Here is a 15563-nt window from a genome sequence, read left to right on the forward strand (position 1 = left end):
GACACAGGCCAAATTGGGCCGAATGGATTCGTTTAGGGTAGTAGCCCTAGCTTTGCTGAAATGGAGGGTGCAATGCTGCTAATTGTATGCCTTGGGGAGATGGACACAGTCTTTATTGAGAACTACTTTGAACAGTATTTGATCTTATAACAGTATTTTGGTCTTGTCCGTGGTCTGTTTTTACAGTCTGTTTTTATGCTGGATTTAATGTCTTTTAATGTGTTTATTATCGTCAGCTGCCTCAGGCAGGTTCCTGGAAAGGCAGCATTAAAAATTCTTACTATTTGATCAAACTATACCTAGATGTTGCATGTAGAACCGTTGATATAATAAGCAATGTGATGAAAGAGCAGGCACTCAAAAGATATGCCTGAGATTTAATTTCCCGTAGCTTTGGGCTTTATAGCTAATTCTTGTACATACTTGTGCAATCCCTGTTTAATCTGGCTGTGAATTGGTGCTGGATGTGATGAGCGCTTCACCAACCTACCAATGTAGTTTGGATTTAAATTCAATATTGTGACTTGCTTGCACGGCTTTACGATTGCACATGTTGATTCCTGTGGTTTAAATCCCAATTGCCTGTCTTGTCCCATCATGTAGCAGTTTTGTGTATTGTACAGGCCCCACCAATGTTCAGTGAATCTGTTATCTTCAGTTCTCTGGCTACTGTGACTTTGCAGCCAAGCCTTTTTTGTAATTCACCGTTGTTGCCATCTTCCTTCCTGAGTGCTGTGGAACATGCAGAGAACTTGGGGGGCAGAAGGATGTCTCTTTTCTCATAGTAAGTTCATGAGACATGCAGGACTCTAGCTCTCTCCGTGCTTGATGTGTGTATGAGGGGATGGCTGCCACAGCTAACTGTAAGGTTGCCCATGGCAACCATATTTGAGGAATCCCCCCCCCCATAGAAAAGCATACAACAGGAATGCTGGGATTTGGTTCCATCCTTTTGGAAATCAGTAGCTTTTATTTTCTTCAGATACCATGGAATTGAAATTTTATCTAGCAAACAGTATTGTGCCTGCACCTGTTCCCTGCTAATGGAAGCTCTGCTTACAGTCATTGAGGGGTACTATGCAAAGCCCAGCTGTGGAAGCCAATCAAGTTGCATGGGTGTAGATTACTGCATTCGAGTAGAAAATGAGAGCCAGTGTAGCAGTTAGAGTACCACACTAGCTTCAGATTCCCATTCTGCCATAAAGCTTGTTGCATGACCTTGGGCCAGTTGTGCGCTCAGCCTAAACCTACCTCACAGGGTTGTAGTGAGGATAAAATGGAGGAGAGAATGGTGCAAGCTGCTTTGGATCCCTGTGGAGGAGAAAGGTGAGGTTAAAATAAACAAACACTAATTAGGGAAGGTGCTGTAGAAAGGCCAAGGAATAGTCCGTTGTTCCTCTCCTGAAATTGTGGTAGTGCCTTCCTACTTTGGATTGGATGCAGCACAAAAGTTCTGCTTGCAGTAGAGTTGTCGTGTAGGCAGAAGCACAAGAAAAAGACCACAATAGCAGCTTGCATTAAGTGGAACTTACTGTGTCTCCACTTGTGTTTATATCCTACCTTTCTACGCTCATCAGGGCTACCAAGGCAGCTAAGAGGTTTAAAAGGTACACAGTAAAACACATATTAAAACCAAACAAAGAACATATCAAAATCAAGCTAAATTACACACAAAAACAAAAAGAATTGACACATCGGTCATGAAGGAGGGATCACTCAGAGAATGCCAGAAAAAAAGTCTTCACCCACAGCCTTCTGGCAACTTATAAGAGGGTTTCTCTAGGGGGAGAGTTCCATAGTTTTGGTGCAGCTGCTGAGAAGGCCCTTTTCCAGGTTGCCACCAGCTTAATATCAGAAGGCAGGAAGACCCCAAACAGGCCCTCAGAACATGACTAGTGGTCCAGGTAGGTTTAAAGAAGGAGGCCATCCTTCAGCTCTGCTGGTCCTAAGCCTTACAGGGCTTTACAGGTCAATGCCAGCACCTTGATTTGTGGCTGGAAACAAGTTTGGAGCCAGAATACATGAGCCAAGAGTGGAATGATAAAGTCCCTGCAACTCACTTCAGTCAGTTTCCTGGCTGCAATATTCTGCACCAATTGAAGCTTCCAATCCTCTTTTCAAGAGCAGCCCCATGGAGAGTGAATTATGGTAATCTAGAGAGAAGAAAGTGCTAGGTGTTGCGCAAACGGAACTGCACTATGTTCATTTATGTTTCCTCACGCACGTTACTGGATCCAAGATGCTGTCTTCATCTTTCTGTAGCTTGGCTCATGTTTAATAGCCAAACTATGGTCTGGTCATTTGGTCCTAAGTCTCAGATTTGCATACTCCTTTTTGGAGATTCTCTCTGCCTTTTTTCCTAGCAAATCATTGGTGCATGCAAGGAAAACCAAAGCTACATATCCATGGTTTGCAATTCTGCTTTCTAGGCACCCTACAGTGTCAAATTCACATGTAGCAGCAATCTCTGGGTTAACAAAAAACAGAGAATCGCAGCATATAATGGCGGGGGGGCGGTTTGCTATAGCTGGCATCAGTGCAGAGCCAGCTAGTATCCATAAATACCCTGAACCATTGAAGATTATATGCTTCTGTAAGCACATTTCTTGGTATTTTTCGATGGTCTGTGGTGTAGAGAGGTAAGCTGCAGTGCTGCAGCCCAAGCTCTGCTCACAACCTGAGTTCGATCCTGGCAGAAGCCAGGTTCAGGTAGCCAGCTAAAGGTTGACTCAGCCTTCTATCCTTCCGAGGTTGGTAAAATGAGTACCCAGTTTCCTGGGGGTAAAGAGTAAATGAGTGGGGAAGGCAATGGCAAACCACCCCATAACAAAAAGTCTACCAAGAAAACATTGTGCTGCAACGTCCCCCTATGGGTCAGTATTGACTTGGTGCTTGCACAGGGGACTACCTTTACCTAGGTGTGGCACATGTTTCCTCCACCAGGAGCTGCAGGCAAATTCATAGGTAGAAAATCACCCTATATTTATATGTTGTATTCTTATTTGCTTCACTGGGATTTTTAATTTTCTCATTGTCAAATGTTGGAGGTATACTTTTAAGACTTATTGTTTTCTTTTTATATACACATACCATCTCCCCATACTGAGCACAAAATAATACGTAGTTTGAACATTTAACCCCCTGCCCCCTCATGTTCCAAGTATGGATTCTTTTTTAACATTGTGTGGGTTTGTGCTAATTGTTATAGGTGATCTCTGATCCTAGCAAAAACCATGCAAACAGGCCTGGGCTAACAAAGCTTTGGAGGAAAAGCCTTGTTTTTTAAAAAAATCCTTGAAATGGCTTGCCTTTATTTTGGAGAGGTGCCCTGGTTCTAACTAAAGTCTATTTATGCCAAAGCAGCTCTTCTGTTTGCTGCCAGCCATTGTTTAGCAGTTCCTATGCATTCTCTTGGGCACACTTATCACAGGAAATTCATAAGGTGTGCCCATCCTAAAGAAATCTGCCCATGTTTTGCTAGTCTGGGCAACATCAAGAGAAGGTGTAAAATTTGCACCGGGAATTCGTTTGAGCTTGTTTTGGCCTTAAAGTGCAACCAGAAGTAAGGAAGAAGCTGACATCTGTTCAAAAGAACAGATCCTAAAGTGCAAGGGGATGCTCAGGAAGCATACATGCCTGTAACTGTACAACTGTACTCATAGTAGGATTCTTTTTTCCTTAAAGGATTGGCTTGAAGGAGAACCACTCAAGCAAAGCACTCTCTGATGTGTTCATCTTTCTTGGCAATCAACTCAGGTGGCACGCAACTTGGTACATAACTTGCCCATGAAAATGGATCAGTAAGTATTTGTCATATCTGTAGAACACAGTAAAGTGCTACCAAGAAGCATAAGTGCCGATCAGATAATCAAAACATCCCTTGTTATCAGACACTGTTTAAAGTTCCTTCTTGCACTAGATGTTCAGTGATCTTCTCATAAGGTAAAACAGGAGCCCAGCTCTTCTTAAAGATGAGCAAAACGTAGTCCCACCGAAGCTTTTATGAGTCAGAACTCACTTCATCAGAAGCATAGAGTGTACATCCTTTGACTTATAAGCCAAATGTAGTAAGTGTAAATAACTGCTAAGAATATAAACTTGGTGCATCTTATGATTAAATTCTGCTAGCCTTTCCCATGCCACTAGACTCTGGTTTTTATTTTGCTGTTACAGCCTTGCACGGCACCGTCGCATCTTTCAAAAGAACACTCATCTCAATCTGAAAGAGCCTTTTCTTAGCAGGAAAGAGCCATTCCTATCATTTCGCAGCCAGAATAAATGTAGCACAGCTACTCTTGCTCCCTTGCGATGTGTTGGGGGTGGGGACTTCATGCTAGCTGGCAGTTTAGTCTTTCATTTATGTGCCACGTTCGGTGTGTGGCTGTGTCACTATTTAAAGTCCTGACAGCTGCTCTACGAGATTAAGACTGGCTGATGTCAGATTCTTAAGGAAAAAAGGAGTGGAAGAGACCAGTGGGAAGTCAAGTCTTCGGGAGGGACCTAGGCCTGTGATGAGAGAGCACCTTGCATGTGTTCTGCCCTTAGCACCTACACTTAGAGGGAAGCAAGGCAATCAAAGCCTACTCTCTGCTTGGAACCATAAAGAGTTGCAGACAGTCAGGCTAGAGTAGATGGTACTATGTAGACAGAGAAATCGAATGATTCTGGCAACTCAATAATGCTTTAATGCAACACCCATTCCTTAAGACACATGAGCTCAGCAGTTGTCAAAGTTTCCTTGACAAATGCTGCCTCAATAGATGGTGTGGATTTTTTTTCCTTGGCCAGGCTCATGATGTCAAACTGGGCAGTGAGGTCCCCCCATTCCTGACTTTTAAAGGGGTCTTGAAAAGCCGAGAGACCCTACAATTGTGTAATACCTGTGGCTGGGAGGTCTGCTGAAGCAGCCTTTAAGAGATTTCTTTGCGTTGGCAGAGATTCCGTCAACAGCTGGGGTTAAGCCTACAAGCAGATGGCGTTTTAGCATGAATGGTTTATCTGTGCTAAACTAGTTGCGGTAGGATGTTTTGAAGCTATATTTGTAATTTATTGTCACTTCATCTAAGCCTCTGGAACAGAGTAGGCCAACCCCCCCCCCCAAATTATTACATCTTCAAGCAATTTCGATGAAAGAGGTGTGTATCTTTACTCACAAAATCCTTTTCTTCTGTTTGATCCTACAATGGTGATATTAATAAACCTGGATGTTAAAATGCTTTTTGTTTGCAAAGGTATGGATATATTATTTACTACACTGATGAACTGCAACATCTTTTCACTGTTAATTTATGTTTGTTTTGTAGCACCCCAAGAGTATCATGGGAATTGTTATAATCCTGAGAATTCAAGCCATCTCTTCCCACGAAAGTGTAATTCCCAGGACTATGTAGAAAGAAGGAATGGTTTATGACAATTCAAGGGCACATTACAATACAGATTAAAGTGACATTCAACTATTTTTTTAAAAGTGTGAAGACATTTAAAATAGGATCTGTTTTGAAACATTGGATGTGTGAAAGATAACCCATAAACTTGCTTTGCCCTGACAGTTCGTGATTCTCAGTATGCAGTTCCTGATTTATTCTCAGTTGATCGTTCTGAAATGGACAGTCGGACCAGTGAGTGCTTGAGCACAGTTGTCCACGTTTCACCACTGGTCAGACTGAAAGTAATTGTTCTAAAGTCTGTTTTAAGTGTTCACCACTGATGCAGAATGCACCATCCAAACTGTGCTGGATAATTGTCTCCAGAAAATAAATATTTCCATTTTTTTTGGTGTGCTGGTTTTGTGGGTTTATTTCAGTTTTTGTGTTTCTGCATCTGTAATGATTTTATTAGTTTTAGGTTTGGCAGGTAATAACGTCAGAGAAGCCATGATGGATCAGAGTGGTCCATCTTGTTGCTCAACCTTACTCGTTTAGTGACCAACTTATATTCTTAAGTACTTCCTTTTGTTTGTGCTAAATATATTCCCCATTCACTTCATTTGGTGCCCATGAGTTATTGCATTATGGGGGAGAATAAAAGTTATTTCTACTCATTTTCTCTACCGCATACTTAATTTTATAAATTTGTACTGTATTTCCCTTTAGTAATTCCTTCTCTAATCTTTAAAATAAAAACTCCTTAGCCATTCCTTATAGGCAAGGTGCTCTAACCCTTGATCATGTTGGTTGCCCTTTTCTGAGCCTTTTCCAGTGCAACTATATCCTTTTGAAATATGGCAACCAGAACTATATGCAGTATTTGAAATGTGGCCACATTATAGATCTGTGTAAGGGGATTATGAGTGAACTGGCTGTTTTCAGTTCTTTTCTTAATAACCCACAGCACGGAGTTCAGCTTTTTCACTGTCACCACACACCTGAGTTGAAATTTTCATTGAGCTAACCACTACAAGATCTCATTCCTCTCAGTCGCCATCAGTTTAGATCCTAACAGTGTATATTTAAAGTTAAGGATTTTTTTTTGCCCCGGTGTACATTGCTTTACACTTACTTGTATTGAACCTTATTTGCTGTGCTGCTGCCTGCTCACTCTCTACTTGCTGTCATTTAATGAGTTTCTAATCTGCAAGATGACCTGCCCTCTTATTCCATGGCTTGGGTGCAGACTAGCATTTTTGCAGGTGCAGGGACTTCCACCCATGGAGGTACCCCTGATTTGCTTGCCTTGTCCCTCCCATGGCATACCAAAACCCACCCCAGAAATGCTGTTCCCAATAGAAGAGAGGCTCCCCAGGAAGAGGAGGGGTCATTTGGGGCTGCCATGGGAAGAGGGAGGCAGGAAAATCATGCTCTATAGGTGAAAGTTCCTGTGCCCGTGGAAACATCTAGTCTGAACTAATCTCATGGCTGCCTGTCCCTGGGCCTTTGGGCATGGATTTCATTGAAAGTTTTTTGGAAATCCATGTAGGGTTGCCAACCTCCAAATGGGGCCTGGAGATCTCCCAACCAACAGGTTGAAATTAAATCAAAGGATCTCAGAACCAATGGGTTGAAATTAAATCAAGAGTTTTCAGCTAAACATTAGGAAGCGCTTCCTGACAGTTAGAGCGGTCCCTCAGTGGAACAGGCATCCTCGGGAGGTGGTGGGCTCTCCTTCTTTGGAGGTTTTTAAGCAGAGGCTGGATGGCCATCTGACAGCAATGCTGATTCTGTGAACCTAGGCAGATCATGAGGGGTAGGGCAGGAAAGGTTACATCACTGCTTAGTTCTTGTGGCCCCTTTTTGCATGCCCAGGGTAAGGCTGATGACAACCTTGGGGTCAGGTAGCAAATTTCCCCAAGCCAGTTTGGCTAGGGATCCTGATGGAATTTTGTCATCTTCTGGGCATGGATTAAGGGTCACTGTGGTGGTGGGGAGGTATTTGGGAATTTCCTGCATTGTGCAGGAGACTGGACTAGATGACCTTATGGGTTCCTTCCACCCCTGTGATTCTATGAAAAATTACAACTGATCTTCAGGCAACAGAGATCAGTTCCCCTGGCAAAAATAGCTGTTTTGGAGGTGTGGGGTGTGGATTGTACATCATTAACCTGCTAAATTCCCTCTCCAAAATTGTCTTTCCCAGGCTCCATCTCCTAATATCCAGGATTTTCCAATCCCAGAGCTGGTAATCCTAGAATACAATGTCACAAGATTACCTTTGCAGGCTTGTTAAACCCTCTGAACTTTCAAAAGGTTGGTGAGATAGGACTTCCTTTTAGAGAAGCCATGTTGATTCTTCCTCAGGAAGGCCTATCGTCTATTATTTTGAATAAATCTATTTTTAATAACAACTCCCACTAATTTATCTAGAGCAGGTGTTTGGTTAACTGGCCTGAAGTTTCCTGGATCCATTTTTAGAAACAGGTGGTATCTTTGTGTGTGTGTTATTTGCTGTCAAGTCGCCTCCAACCTACGGCAATCCTATGAATGAAAGACCTCCAAAATGTCCTATCATTAACAGACTTGCTCAGATCCTGCAAACTGGAGGACGCGTCTTCTTGAAGTCAAGATATCAAGCCAGCTTGTTTTAGATCTTTCTCTTTTCCTACCGCCTTCCACTTTCCCTAGTATTATTGTCTTTTCCAGTGAGTCTTGTCTTCTCATGATGTGACCAAAGTACAATAGCCTGTTTTGACATTTTAGCTTCTAGGGAGGATTCAGGCTTGATTTATTTATTTGTCCTCATTTATTTATTTGTCCTCATTTATTTGTCCTTTTGGCTGTCCGTGGTAACTGCAAAACACTCCTCCAGCACCTACCTTCCAATCATCTGGGTTTGATTTTAGCAACAAAAAAATCGTATTTGTCTCTGAGGGCCAGTGTCCCCCGTAGAGTCACCATAGAGGGGCCAGGTGTCTGAAAATTCCTCCACACGACTCAGCAGGGTTCTGAGCTGCTGTATCTGCTGAGTCTTTTGCTTTATCAGCCATACTCCTCCTTTCAGGGTTACAGCCTGGCGCCGTATGAGCTGTTCTTTGCAGCAGCTCGCCACGTGGACCGAGTTTCCTGCATACAACCACAAACGTCCAAAAAGACACATTTGCAGTGGAGTGCGAAGTTTTGCTGATGGCTGTAGTAACTGAGTCCCTGCACATGAAGACTTTGAGGTCAAGGGGTTATTAGAGCATTTGACAAAGACCTTTGAGGCCTGAGTTCAAATCCCTACTCTCGTGTATTAGAAACTAGTTAAAGAATATGATCTGTAGAATAGCAGTAAAAAACCTGTTCTCCCAGTGGCAGAAAGTAAGAGAACTGTGAACACCGACACTGAATCTGTGGCTAACTTAATTGGTGAGAATGCAGCGAGGAAGAAAAGCATGCCCTGCTTGGAGCTCCTTGGAGGAACAGTGGAATAAAAAAGCACTGCACAGATAGAACCATCTTATCATGTAATGCCATGAAGGACCCAAACAGGATGACGGGAAAAGGGTGAGCCCAGGCTTATCTATTTATGATACTGCAGAAAAAAAAATTATTTCATGACTTACCAGTCTGTACGTATGGGATGGGGGGCCCTTGGGTTTACAAGTTTGCTCTGAGCGCAGAGCAATGATGCTTGAATGCTGTAGCCCTGTCCACATTTCTGATATTTGTGATTTCAGGGGGGTAGCCCTGTTGGTCCTCAGTAGAAGAGCAAGATTCAGGTCCAGTAGCACCTTAAAGACCAACTAGATTTCCAGGGAATATGCATTCTCTGTGAAGTGCGTACCCTGGAAATCTAGTTGATCTTTATGATATTTGTGCTAATGATGTTGTGTGAAACAGGGCAACATGCATATTTTCCAAGGCACACAGCTTCGTTATGCTCAGACATCCCCTTAAAAATCTGGTGCCGAATCAAACCTATCTGCCCTGCGGCAGCATGGAAAAGTCTGGTTTCCATTGTACTGCCTGGGAGTAGCTGGGGATTAGACAAGGGCTTTTTCTTTCTCTTTGGTTGGACCTGAGGAGAGGAGAGAGGCCGCTGACAGCGAGAGTTGTGTAAATAAGCAATTCAAACAAAGCTGGAAGTTTGTTCAAAGACCAAGAGTGCTTTTATGAAGACAAACGCTACACGTTTTGAAACAGTTGCATGTATAATACATGTACCACACCTTTTCACACGACACAAGAGCGACTTTGTGGATGGAAATTTTTTAGGTCGGTAGCAGTGTTGGTCCACAGTAGAACTGCAGGATTTGAGTCCAGTGGTACCTTAGAGGCCAACAAGATTTTCAGCTTTCAAGAGTCAGAGCTCCCTTTAAGATGCAGCATCATAATCCCATCATAGTTCTAGATAACTAGCAGGTAGTGTTGGTCTGCAGTAGAAGAGCGGGATTCAAGTGGTGCCTCGGCATCAACATGCAACCAGGAACATAAGACTCAGGAATCTCCACTCCTGACTCTCCAAAGCTTATATCCTGAAAATCTTGTTGGTCTCTAAGGTGCCCCCGGATTCAAATCCTTGTGGATGGGGAAGATCTTAGGCCGCCTGTGCTGCTGTCACTCTTCCTCTTACTACCAGAAATGCGGATAAAAATACACCCAGTACTGTCCCTCCAGGCAAACAAGCCAACTCGAGCCCTGCTAAAACTCTCCACGAGGCCCTTGTTTCTGAAACTACCCCGATCTCGCACCAATTTAAGGTAGAAGAAAGATGCTGGGGGAGGGGGGGGTGGCGCTGGAGAACGGCTTGCCCGGCCACGGCGGTGCCAGTCCATCCAGTCTTAATTTGGGAAGGCGGATTAATCGGTCTCCACCACTTTACCCCCCCCCCCCCCAAATCCGCAGCCCTCGGGGACAGCTGCGCCACCCGGCTCGCCATTGCATAAGCCGCTAAGCGCTTACATAACGCGCCGTTTGCAAGCGAGGCCCCCTCCTCGCAGAGCTGAGAGACCCGGGCGGGGTGTGGGTGTGTGTCTGTCCTTGTCCCCGACGACTCGAGAGGCGCGCCCGGCCCTTCCGACGCGCATCCCCAGCACAGCCAACGCTCTGCCGAAGGGACAGCAGGCGGCTGCGGGGATGAGTCAGGCGGATCCCCGCAGGAGCCGGAGGGCAAGGGGTGGAGGTAGCCGGGCCGGGGAGGAGCCTCTGCAAACGCCGTCGATGCAAAGCCGGCCGCGACAGCCACGGGTCCTGGAGCCCTCCTGTCGCAGCCGGGCTTCGGAGGCGCTTTCCCCAGCAGGGTCCATGCCACCGGCTTTCGGTGAGTGGCAGTTTGCGCGCAAGCAGGGGCGGCCGGGGTGGGGTGGAGGTTGCATTAGTGAATCGGGACTTGCCTGGTTTGGTGGCCCCGCTCCCGGCTCTGGCTGGCACCGGCCGCTGGCAACCTTGGGCCCCTTCCCTTCGCCAGGCGAAACTTTTCCCCAGAGCCGGTCGCCTGGGGGAGGCGCGGGGGAGAGCGCGCTCCGTGTGCGGTCGAGCTGCCAGGCGGAGGAGAAGAGGAAATGTCCCTCTGGCTCGGGTGCCAGCCGCTCTGGTCTTAACCCGTCCGTGCCCCGCAGTGCGACTTTGGAAGCGGCCAGTACAAGCGCGCTCCTCTTTCCTCCCCTTGCAGCGGTGCGGAGTAGAGGGGGGTTAAGGAAGGGAGGAGAGTTTCAGGTCTGCAGTCGAAGCGCGAGGTTCGAGTCCAGTTGCACCTCAGGGACCAACTAGATTTCCAGGGTATGGGCTTTCGAGCTCTCTAAGGTGCAGTTGGATCGGATGTAATGATGATGGATAGCTACCGGCGCGGGGCTGTTTTTAGTTGTGGTTTCAACGCCTGACTTGCGGGTCTAGGGTCACGTGAGAACGTTGTGACGCGGGATACAGAGGCGGTGCGGAAGCTCCAGTGCCGACGAGATTTTAAAAAATAAAACGAAGGCGCCGGGTTGAGAGGCGGAGGGGCCGCGCGGTTGCCTTCTTACGCCGTAGAGACTGTGGCGGTTTACTTATAGCTCTGGGAAGGAGGACCCTGGACGCTGGTTTGGGGAAGTATAGATAGGTGTCTTTGGCTCACATTTAAAGGAAGGGGCACCAGACAGCTGCCCGCATGGGTGTCTGAAGAAGGGAGCTCTGATGCTCGAAAGCTGACACTCTGAAAATCTTGCTGGTCTCTAAGGTGCCACTGGACTAAAAAAGTGACTGCAGTGTGGAGACATGCTGTTAAAAGTTCCTAGCAAACTTTCCCCAACAACTTGAAACCTAGATTGGCTTTAATTGACGCATCTTTCAGAACCTTGAAATTAAAGGAAGGGGTAAGGTTGCCAGCTCTTGGATAGGAAATTCCTGGAAATTTGGGGGGTGGGTCTTGGAGAGGGTGGAGTTTGGGAAGTGGAGGGACCTCAGTGGGGTATAATGCCTCCAAAGCAGTCATTTTTCTCCAGGGAAAATGATATCTGTGGCCTGGAGATCAGTTGTGATTCTGGGAGGTCTCCAGCCACCAACTGGAGAATGGCAACCCTAGAAGCAAGCTGCAGCCAATGTTATCTGAAACCATGGAGAGGTGATAGGAGTTAATTCCACCAACCGTGGAAGGGAACAGTAAACGCCTGTTTAGTCTAAGGGAGTATCTTCTGTAGAAATTGGGGAGTGCAGCCTACTGCTTGGAAACTGGAGAAATTGGACAGGGATTCCTATGCTGCATTTCTAGTCTTCTAAGTAGGCACTTTGCACACACACACAAGAAGTAAAGTGGATGAAATGCTATTCAGGCTTTCGACTGGGGAGAGGCCAGCTTTGGAGTGCTGTGCAAAGTACATTATGCCCCCCCCCCCCCAGGGTGCCGTTCAGAGGCTGCAACTGCCAGAAGGTGCAACTTGCAGAGGCTGCAACTGCCAGAAGGTGGTAGCGCATCAGGTGCACAGAAGATTTTACATTCAGTCCCCAGCATCTCCAGTGAAGGATCATAAGACCTCTCAGCCTAAGACCCTGGAGAGGCACTGCTGGTCTAAATAGACAATACTGACTCTGATGGGTTGAGGGTCTGATTTACTATAAGGCAGCCTCATGTGTGGTGAAGCAGCTCATAGGAGCAAGACATCTCCCCCCCCCATTGCATTCAATTAGCATTCTGTAGGTTTGTTCTGCCTTTCTGTCCTTCCAATGAAGAATGTCTAAAATTCATTCCACAAGTCACACGTGTGCAGTTTGCTGTAGCTTGCACTTCTTTCTGGTCACGTATACCGGTTGCCTTTCCCATCTAATGTGCAGAAAAGCTTGTGCACTTTGATGAAGCCCAACCTAGAAAGGAGCCTTGATGCGATTGTGTTGGGATTCCTGTTTAATGCTGTTTTCCATCAGAGTACGCAAAGGCTTGTGTGCGCTGATAACCTGTACACTGAGAAAAAGAGATGTGAATAGACAAAAGTAAGGGAATAGTGTGGGGAACGAAACTGAAAAGTGTGGGAAATTAGCATAGGCAGCTGTTAGCTACGAGTGATAAAGTCTGCTCTACCGCTTCATCATTCTACCAGCTTGTTCTGCTGCAGGGGTTCACCAAGACTTAAGCCTAGATATTTAGTTATTTATTTAAATATCTCTATCCTACTTTTCCCCTGTGAGGACCCAAAGTAGCTTACACCCCCCCCTCCCCCATGATTAAATAAACAAGCAAACATCCAGCAGCTAAAATAAAAAGTCAGTACAACTCCAGGGTTGGTCTGGGATCCAACTAGGCCAGCTCATTCAAGGCCACAGGCTGTTAGCCAAAGAGAACTACTGTAGCATAAGGTTAAGTGGCTGGGCTGCAACCTTGCAAATCAGCACTCTGCTGGTTCGAATCCCACAACTGCCATGAGCTCAGCAGGTCACCTTGGGTAAGCCACTGCTCTCAGCCCCAGCTCCCCAGCTGGACCGTGGGGATAATAATAGTGACTTTGTTCACTGCTCTCAGTGGGACACTAATCTGTTTAGAAGAGTGGTATATAAGCGCAGTTATTATTGTTGTTATTAAAGGCCAAGAACCCTTTAGCCCTTGACAAAAGGTTGAGGCTTCTGGTCAGGTGCAGACTTTAAATAACTAAAAGAGGAAAGGAAGCTCTGTTTTTTGTTATTGTTGTTAGTGTGGCTCCTCAATATAATTAAGATAACTGAAGTATCAGGAACTATTTAAAATGCTCGAAAGATAAATGGAGCTCAATGTAATGCAAAGTAGAAACACAGATCTGGAGTGGAGTTGGTTTTACAAGCGCTGTTTGAGACCTGCACTTCATTCGCCCCTTTGACGTCTTTATTAATTAAAAGATCGAATCCTTCTAGGCAGCAACTAGAAAGGTAAGAATGTGATCCGTCTGCTTGTCCTGTAAACTCCCTGGCCTATCACCAGCCTATAATGTATTCATGATTAGCCGATTAACATTTTAGATGCGTCTTGACTTGTGGCTCTGAAGAGTTAATGTGCAAAAGGCGTGCTCCCTTGGGTACAATTACAACCCAGCACGTGATGCTTTTCCACTGTAGACATGTGTTGTTGGCACACTTCAGGCAGGGAATCCTGCCCACATAGTTTAACTGGCTGTTGCGTGTTGCCTGCCTCTGTGAGGAATAAACAATCTTTCGTTCCAGAAAAGGAGGCGCTTCTACTAAGGAGGCTGCCATTGGAAGACAGTTTTACATACTTTTATCATTCCATGGAATGTGTACAATGGAATTATTCAGGACAGCATTTTTAAAAAAGGGAACTGAGCTGTAGTAAAATGGAACGATTCGAGAGAAAGGACAAGGGCTGCAGTTTAAGTTACTGTTTATTATATACGTTTCTTGAGTCTCAGCCAGAAAGGTAGACTATAAATAAAATAAATAAATGATCGAAGGGGGTAATTGCAAGAACACCTGGATGAGATGCAATATGCAGAGGAGGTGGGGGAGGGGGCGGGATCAGGCAGCCAGTTCTCGTTCCTGCCCGAAAGAACTTCTTGAGCTTGTTTCTAGCGTGCAAAACTGAAGTGGAGGAACTGTGAGCCTCCATGTAGACACACCCTTAATCCCTTTACTCTCCCATCTCTTTCTTATTTCCTTGCCCAGTTTTCAAACTTGGTACACAGCCTGATAATCGTAGTTCTACCTTTTGCTTTTCTTTAGGACACCTGTTCCTATATCCACTTTCACCTCCAGCTTCTTTGTCGTTCCCCATTCTCACTTCCTAAAATCACTGATGTTAATATTCCCTGGAATCACCTACAACCTCTTTGTGATGTGTCTTTTGCTGTCTTTTTGTTTTGAACTCTTTGGGCCCTCTTTTCTTGTCTTGTCTTTTAACCGCTGCCAAACGAGAAGCAAAAATCCTGTGTTTGCACAGCGGTGTGTCAGCCCTTGCCAGGAGGGCTTCTCTTAAATTTTAAAGGAGCAATTTGCTATCCTACCTGGCCTTGGGTATGCATGAGCCTAGTTTGTCCTGCTTGTCTGGTATAGAAGCGTGGAGCAGTCACAAACAGAGGCCCAAATTAGTGCTTGCACTCCTGCAGCATCAGCTGATTGGGATGCTGTCCTCCCCATCAGTTTATTGCACATTTTCAAAAATTACCACTTGGACACGTTATGCATCTTGGCTCCAAGTTCTGCTGCTCCTGTGAAAGTGCAATTGTTTTGTCCTACCTGGGAAAATGCTATTTTTTTCCAGATAGCAGATTTGCTGTTGATGGTGTGGGGATGATGATGGAAGACAAACGTGCAAATGTCAGCACCTGGATATGTGCATTTCGCAGTTAGAGATGCCACCCAAATATCCCCATGCCAGTCACAAAAAGCAGGAAAACCAGGCCTCCCACAGACAAGATTGGGTAGAAAGTATCCTGTTTTTGCCTAGCGCTAAGTAACATGCATTCTGGTTTTTTTTTCTTTTTAAAAAGGGAATACTTAGTTTTTTTGCAGTGGTTTTTGAAGGAGTTCACAAAACGTGGGAGACTAAAATAGACATCAGGCCACGTGCTTCCTGAAAGCTCCTTGCTATGAAGGGAGTGTGCTAATTGGCTCTTCGGGGAAACCCACTTTCGTTTCCTAAGTGACTTGCCTCTGAACAGGAAACCTTTTCAGCAAGTCATCAGAACACTTTGCAGAATAAAATGGGTGGTGTCACAACAAGAAAGTCCACCCCCCCCACACACACACCATATATTT

At 45.4% G+C, this 15563-nt stretch overlaps 1 protein-coding gene across 1 annotated transcript in view; it reads left to right on the top strand.

Annotated features, from left to right (window-relative positions):
* The first annotated feature begins 10553 nt into the window (after positions 1-10553).
* The window catches only part of SYNE3 (spectrin repeat containing nuclear envelope family member 3), a 99695-nt gene continuing 94685 nt past the window's right edge, over positions 10554-15563 (top strand). The window contains exon 1 of the mRNA XM_054972210.1: positions 10554-10674. The gene's annotated coding sequence lies outside the window, so the exon portion shown is untranslated. The remainder of the gene's footprint in view (positions 10675-15563) is intronic.

This window comes from Eublepharis macularius, chromosome 2 (assembly GCF_028583425.1).
Source record: "Eublepharis macularius isolate TG4126 chromosome 2, MPM_Emac_v1.0, whole genome shotgun sequence".
Taxonomy (NCBI): Eukaryota; Metazoa; Chordata; class Lepidosauria; order Squamata; family Eublepharidae; genus Eublepharis; species Eublepharis macularius.